Source organism: Rutidosis leptorrhynchoides, chromosome 8 (genome assembly GCF_046630445.1).
Source record: "Rutidosis leptorrhynchoides isolate AG116_Rl617_1_P2 chromosome 8, CSIRO_AGI_Rlap_v1, whole genome shotgun sequence".
NCBI classification, from domain to species: Eukaryota; Viridiplantae; Streptophyta; class Magnoliopsida; order Asterales; family Asteraceae; genus Rutidosis; species Rutidosis leptorrhynchoides.
In genome coordinates, this window is record NC_092340.1 from 241,140,492 (window position 1) to 241,149,062 (window position 8,571).

Genomic DNA, 8,571 nt, shown 5'->3' on the forward strand with positions numbered 1-8,571 from the left:
TTCCCGAGCCCACGTACGTTTAACGATATTATCATCATTTTAAACACATATATAAAGAGAAAACGAAAGAAGGGTAAAGTTACTTCCCTGACGGGGCCCCGATCCACTCAAGCCCAATAACGTGGCCAAATTCTTTTAAGCCCATGCTACAATTCGAAAGCGATTGTTCGTTGCTAGAAGTAGGATTGTTTGAAGCTCTTATCCTTGAAACCTTACATTCCTTCTCATAATTGTTTGAACCGGTCCTATTGGAACACCCCTTACAGTCCTTTACTAGATTTTGATTGACAGGACCCTTGACAGAAACATTCGGCTCAGCCTGGGCTGGAACACAATTAATATCAGTTGGAGTGTTGGTGTCGACATCTTTATTATTCTTGGTGTCAATGATCTCGTTGTCACTTTCTTTAATTCGTTGTGCCGGGAGCCACTTATGTAATTCGTGCGTATGTCGTGGGGTTGGTTGAAAACCCGGGGGGCAGTCAACATCCACATGTCCCACAACATTACCCTGAATGTTATCGTTATCACATGTAGGATTAGGGATAGAAGTGTCCTTTTTTCAACGTACGGCACATATGGTGAGTCAGGTGTGAACGTAGGAATGGGAGGAGGTCCGTCTTGAAGTTCTGGCCTGTGAGAATTGTTGGGCTGGACATTTGCATTATTCTCACCACTTTTGGAACATTACGGGCAGAAGACGTCTGGGCCGCAACATCATCGAATATTATTTGTTCCAACACAAAATTATCATTAACAGTAACATTTCCCGAACCTGTAACATTGCCGCAAGCCTTCTGGGCCAGCCCTTCAGCAGAAATTTGGGCTAATCCAATATCACTCATTTTTTGGTCGACCTCATTTAAATGTTCATTAACAGAATCCTTTACATGATTATCGATATTGTTAACAGATGATGTACCATTCACCTGTTCTTTATTAGGACCAACAAATGAGCTTTCAGCCACCCAACATTTTGAATTGTTGTCACCCGGTTCAACCTCATTAGACTTTAGATTTGGGTTATGACCAAAGAAGTCATCAGAGAAATCTGATTTTGTTTCATCATCTATATTTGCATATTCGACATTACCCGGTAACTCAGATACCGATATCCCATCACTTCCATCACTTTCCACGTGATCCGGGTTAACATTAACTTCGAAAATCCCATTGGTTTCTTCCATTACATAAGCAAAAAAGATGGAACTATCGGATGTAACACGCACAATGTCATGTACCAAGTGTGCATCACGTAACTTAACTAATACTTTTGCTACAACGAGTTTTTGGTTACCTTTTAGAGAGCAATTTGAGAAGTCAATTGGTTCACCCCACCATTTTGCGATGGCAGTAAATGTGTTTTCATTCCAAAACTGGACAGGAATACCCGTGATGTTTAACCATGTAATTCGACCTTGGTATGAGTGGTGTTCATCCCATTTGCAAATGTTGGACATCCATTTGTGGATACAATGGTGTTTCGCATTAAGAATGGATGAAGCTTGCTCCTCGGACTCAAAGATGAACATAACTTCCTTCCCGCCAAGGTACTTTACCTGCACATTATACAGATTCTCCATTTCGCACAGAAATAAGATATGTTCAAGATATTCAAGTTTAAGGATGGTACCAATAATAGCTTTATTCAGGATTTCAGTGTCATTACGTCTACCCACAACAGAGATTTCTCTAAATTTACCATTGCAGTCTCAACGATTAAACCACCCGATGCTCGTTAATTCTTTCGTAATATCACTAGTGTATCTATCCATATTCCCAACCACCTTGTTAAACGGACGCCCATCAGTGATCCCCTTATTCGGAATGGTATGATGAATAGGTAAAGATGATGAAACGGGTTTTGTATAAGGGGGTTGTATAGGTTTATCATTCGAGGCAGAAGCTTTTCGATCAAGGGCCCTATAAGCCTTTAGCCACCCATTACCAAGATATATGGAGTTTAGACGTTTAAGCAAGAAATTAAGGTCGGTAACATCCATGAATTTAACAAAAGCGAATTTATTACCATTTCTTAATCTTTTCGTGAAGGGTATGAAGATGTCATGTACATTCCCATACGTGCTAATGAAGCAACGAAGATCAATCTTGCTCCATGAATCTGGGAATCCGAAAACCATAACCGATGTGATAGACGTTGATACCGGGATAGGTTTTGGGGTGAAAGGTTCGTGATCACGAGAACTAGATTGTTGCTTTAGTGGAATGTTGTTAGGAAAGGTGGCTGCACTTTTAGGATTTGTAGGTTTGGTTGCTTGTTTAGGGTTTGTGGTATTAGGGTTTGTAGTATTTTCTATGAGGTTAGGGTTAGGGTTAGCCGATGAAGATGGCACCCATTTCTGTTTGTAAACCGGATGATGTGTGTTTGGATTACCAAAACGGTGGATCAGGTTTCTTGCAAACGAGTGATTATTAGTGAGTTTTGTGTTGCCTTTTTGCCTTCTTTCAACCAAAGTCCAAACCTCATCAGCCGAGGGATTAGGAAAAGTCGATGGGGGATTGTGATTATTATGATGGTTATATTGACGGGATGATTGCGCAGGTAGTGGATGGAGACGACGACGACGGCCAACAGTGGCCGGAGTAAAAGGCGAGGTTGGAATTTTAAACGCCATATTAGATTGGAGATAGATTGGACAATGTTTTGATTAGAAAAAAGATTACAGATGAAAAAAAGAAAAAAAAGATTGATTGGAAGAGATCGATTACTGTTTGAAACGGATTTAGAGAAGTTGCTTATGGTTGCCGGAAAATTTTGCCGGAAAGTTCATTGTCGCCTTGCCGGAAGAACTCAAATGTATAGATAATTGATCAAATCAATACAGCTAATGAGGTGATAAATTGGTTGATTGAAATACAAATCGAGAAGCCATTGAAGAAAGAGGAAAAAGAGATCTGATGATATTATTATTATATTTTTTAATTTTTTTTTTATCCACACATGGCTAACGATAACATGTAAGACATTTTTTTTAAGAGGTTCTAGGAAGGAATTAAAGGAACCAAAACAAAAATTACCTGATTTGATGTACTGATTGAAATACTGAAGTTTCAAATGATGATATGGACTTACTATCAGAAACTAGAAAACGATGAGATGGAGTTAACAATCATAATTCTTAACTTGTAATTGATGATTGATCTTCTTAATCACCCTTGACTGATCTTAGATGTTAATCGGATTTGCATATACAGAGGAGATAAGATAATTGAAGAAAGAGGAAAAAGATGATTTTGCTTTTTGGTGATATTCGATAGACAATAATTATTATATTAATATGTTTTTTTGTAGTTATAGTATCTAACTAGTCCGGACCGGTCCGCGCAATGCGGCTGGGGCTTTCGGCAGGCGTATTCATATTTAACGCAGTTTTATTTACATAAGGGAAAACGAGTCATCTGTTATGCGTCGTTGTTGGTGTCGTCGTCTTTAGCGTTTTTAAAATCTGTCCGGTTCGAACGTAGTTATTTTCGTTTTGTTGATAAAATTATTTCGAGCCTAATGGTGCTGACGAAAAAATTTAACTCGCGGCGAGCAGGAAGATACGTGCTGTCGTTGTGTTTAGCGTGTTTTTTTAAAAAGTGTCTGTTTCGAAAGTAGTTAGTATCGTTTTGTACATAAGATTATTTCGAGTCTGACGCTGTAGTGGAAAAAATTTAACTCGTGCCGAGCGGGAAGATACGAGTTGTCGGTATTTGTCGTTGTGTTTAGCGTTTTTTTGAGAAGTGTCCGTTTCGCATATAGTTAGTCCCGTTGAGTTCGTAAGATTTTTCCGAGTTGAACGATGGTCTCTGAAAAATTTAAGTCGCACCCAGCGAGAAGATAGAGCCCGTTATAAATTCGGGTGGAATTAGTTTCTTATATTTTAATTAAATTATATATTTACACTTTTTACCCCTTAAAAGTGTAAACGTGAGGGACCGTTGTGGAAATATAGGCGAAGTTAGGGGACCATTTGTAATGTGAACGCGAACTCAAAGCTACAGTAAGACATAACTGAAACTACAACATTTCACACCACTTTTAGTATATAAGGTTAAGGTTAAATTAAAAAATAATAATTAATAATTAATTAATAATAATAAAAACAAATTACAAAATAAATAGTGGTCTTGATATTAGTTTGTTCTTAAAGCAAGTTGGAAACTCCGATCAAAACCAAAACTAAAATAAAATCATGTATTAAAGAAGATTGTATTATATTAAAAGATTAAAGACTAATTATATTTTCTATTTTTTATTTTGTATTTATAACTTTGGAAAATTTTGATAAAGAAGTTTAATTATATTTTGTGTTTATATTAAATAGAATTTTTTCCTTACTATGCTTTTAGGGTCTAAATACTTTAATTTTAAATCTTGTCTCTACAAAAAAAATTTAAATATAAGACGATTTATCAAATCATAGATAATTAAATATATGAAAATTAAATTAAATAAGTTATTAAATTATATTTCAAAACCCTATTACAATTTTTGACTTCCATCATCTTGCTTTCGTCTTTGATCATCAATGAAATGTATTATATTATTTTATTCTATTTTATTGATACTTTTATTTATTAATATTAACTAGACATATAATGTATTTACATTGTATTTATTATTATTTCATCAATTCCGTGTATTCTTTGTGTATTTATATATATATATATATATATATATATATATATATATATATATATATATATATATATATATATATATATATAGGGTGAAGATCAAGCGCTAAGTGGGTGTTGGGGGATAAGGGGATAAGTAATTTTGTGATTTTTATATCTTTATTTCTACAACTCCGATTTAAAAAAAAAAATTGCTGGTATCTATTTTCAGTGTGCAGATTCAAAAAAAATAAATTTTTTTTTAACTGGAGCGTTAAGATGCATCTGATGCATGTTATCCGCTGTTTGATGCATGTTAACTGCCTTTCATGCAGCAGATGCATCTTATCAAAAAACAAAGAAAAAATGGCTTTTAATTAAAAAAACAGTGTTTAGGGTTTAGTAATTAGGGTTTAGAAATTAGGGTTTAGGGTTTAGAAATTAGGGTTTTAGAACGAGTTTTTAAACGAACGGTTTAGAGTTTAGGGTTTAGGGTTTAGGGTTTAGGGTTGAGGGTTTACGGAGTAAACCCGAAAACCCTAAACCTTAAACTCTAAATCGGGCTAAATCCTAAAAAAAACTCAAAAAAACCTCAAAAAACGTTAACATGCATCCGGTGCATTATTAGCACCTGTTGAAAAAAAAATAATAATAATAAATTTTATGAATCTACACAATGTTAGTAGATCACGAAATTTTTTTTTTTTTTAAATTGAAGCTCTAATGTAAAAGATATAAAAATATCATTTTACTTATCCCCTTATCCCAAAAAAGTCATTTATCCCTTGATCTCTCCCTATATATGTATGTATGTATGTATGTATGTATGTATGTATGTATATATCTATATATATATATATATATATATATATATATATATATATATATATATATATATATATATATATATAGTGGTAGGATCAAGAGGGAAGTAACCATTCGGGGGGAAGCGAGGGAAGCAAAAAATTTTTTTTTTCGTTTTTTGAAAAAACTTTGTTCACGAACATTATAGATGAGATGAAAATATGAACATTTAGTAGAGAAACTTTGTGATAAATGTTTATATTTTGGCGGGAAAACGCTCGAGGAAGTAATATATAACAATTATCGTGTTTTTCGAGCGTATTTTAAGGTTTTAGCTATTGGGGTTTAGATATTAGGGTTTAGATATTAGGGTTTATAGGGTTTAGATATTAGAGTTTAGAAATTTAGGGTTTAGGGTTTAGATTTAGGGTTTAGATTTAGGATTTAGATTGAGTTTTTAACATGAACGGTTTAGAGTTTAGGGTTTAGGGTTTAGGGTTTGGTGTTTTGGGTTTATGGAATAAACCCAAAACACCAAACCCTAAACCCTAAACCTTAAACCCTAAACTCTAAATCGGGCTAAATTTTACTTCACAAAACATTAAGAAAAAAAAGCGTTCATATTCTTCACGAACAATATTATCTTGAATGTTATTTTTGTCGATCGTTGTCCCGCCTAAATAATAGCATTCATCACGAAGTGTCTCTTCTAAATGTTCATATTTTCGTGTGATCTTGATGCCGGAAAAAAAAATTAAAAAAAAACGAAAAAAATAAAAAATTGCTTCCCCCCGCTTCCTCCCGATTGGTAACTTCCCCATTGATCCTGCCCATATATATATATATATATATATATATATATATATATATATATATATATATATATATATATATATATGTGTGTGTGTGTGTGTGTGTGTGTGTTTACTATTACGAACGTACATGTTTTGATTGAGTTAATTTAACCCTTCTATGTTAGTGTTTATTGAGCTCAGATGATGTTGGTTCAAGTCTCGCAATAAGCAGATATATATATTTGTTTGATTGTCTTTGTGTTGTTTGTATTGCTTCTTTGTGTTTGTGTAAGTTCGTTTTTCGGTTGTTAGCGTTTTGACTCAGGTTTAGTTGGCTTTGTCTGTTTTGTGGTAAGATGCTTATTTCTTGTACTTTGTCCAGCTCTTTTGTTTTCGAGAAAACGGTTGGTTATCTAGTATTCATTTTTTCCAAAAAAAAAAAATAAAAATAAAATAGAATCTTGCAAACAAAAAATTGAAATAAATAATATACTGATATGATATACTTGTAGATAGTTAGTTCAGTTAGGAAAAAAAGAAAAAAGCATGGGATAAGGATCCAAGTGATACTTGAATTTTATTTAAATTATCAATTATTATTATTTAATTTAATTTTTATAGCAAACATCGAAAGGTATCATCTTTTAAAGCGTATTAATTTCCGTTACAATTCCAGATAACTCCAACAATGACTTATTTTGATGTTTTTGTGCACCATCATCATTTGAATCATAATTTGGATAACCTTTTTTCATCTTGTCATACATCCCGTAAACATACGAACAAAATCCCCATAAACACAACACCGTCGACACAACTTTTGGACCTTTAAAATCGTCGCCGTAAACCACCACTCCACCGATCACATTCATCGCCATTAACGCAGTCATACATATCCCTCCGGTTAACGACGTGGTCAAGAACACCATTCCAGCTGTACCCATAAAACACAACTGCCACGTCATAATATTAGTTCCAACTGTCAACCAATATTTTGTGGGGCCCAAATCGAACTCTGTCACAGTTTCATTTTTCATTTGTTTTATACCTCCTGCCGAAGCCATTGCCACGGTGGCAATCAGTGTCGCAATGGCTTCCATAACGAATTGCATTTCTACAACCATCGCGTAACAATCTACTTTACTATAAATTCTTTCCATAAATGGAAGGTAAAATGCGAATAATAGCCCCGCGGAAATAGTCGAAAAGAACCCGATAAAATATTTTGTTTTTGTTAGTCCTTCGGGTCGATCATTTTTATGAGTTAAAGCTAAAAGTACACAACTTAATGTCAAAAGAATGACACAATTAAGATTTAAAAATGTGATCTTTTGTTTTACAATTATAACTGATAAAATTAGAGTAAATATAAGTTGTGAAGATAAAACTAAAGCCGAAGTTGATAAAGGAAGATATGAATTCCCCCAAGAAAAACATAAATTACTTACGACCAACATTATTCCAATACCAAGACACAATGACAAAATTTTCTTGTCAAAATTAGAAAATGGTTTCCTCACATTAATACTTTTATCATCATCACCATCACCATTATTATTAAACCGAACCCGAAAATGGTTGAAATAATATGGGATGTAAATGGGAAGCAAGAGAAGAGGGAACCCGGCTGATTGGATCCAAGTAGAGACCCATCGGTTCGACCCGTTGTGGTTAAAGTAGAACTTTATAAGAAGTGAAGAAGATATAGAACCAATGAAAAGACATAAATAATTTATGGCTAAAAGTATTTTGTAGGGTTTACCATTGAGTTTTGATTTGTTGGATGTAAAAAGGGAGTGATTCATTTCTTAATGTGGTTGGTCATGATTATTGGATTCAATTTTAGGAGATGTTGAATTATTCATCTTAATATGAGGAAGGAGAGAGCAAATTTAAATGAAAGGATATTTAACTTGTAATTTTGTATATATAATAATCAAATTGATAATTAATGTGCTATGCTTTAAATACATTTTATTTGTCTTTTATTTATTTTTAGTTTGGGGAATAGTAATAAAAACGTTTGTGGATATATACATAGTTTTGACATGTGTTTGTCTATTTGTACCACTTGGCATACATTGTGCAACTTCGGATGATATATTTTGTGTAATAAATAATAAAGCCGTGTGAAAAGATATTGAATCTAACAAGTATATATGTATAAAAATGAACGGAGTATGTATTTTCTATAAAAGTAATCAAGTAAACAATACCTGGTGTTAAAAAATGCAAAAGTTTATTTAAAAAAATTATGTTGTGATTCCGAAATACTTGTTAAGTCATCAATAATAGAAATTTAAAAGCTTTATTATTATATAATTTTTATAATTATATAATATAATCAAAT

The 8,571-nt window shown here is 33.2% G+C and overlaps 1 pseudogene; it reads right to left on the reverse strand.

Moving 5' to 3' along the window:
• Positions 1–6,865: 6,865 nt before the first annotated feature.
• On the reverse strand, positions 6,866–8,086 carry LOC139864054 (probable purine permease 4; annotated as a pseudogene).
• Positions 8,087–8,571: the final 485 nt, after the last annotated feature.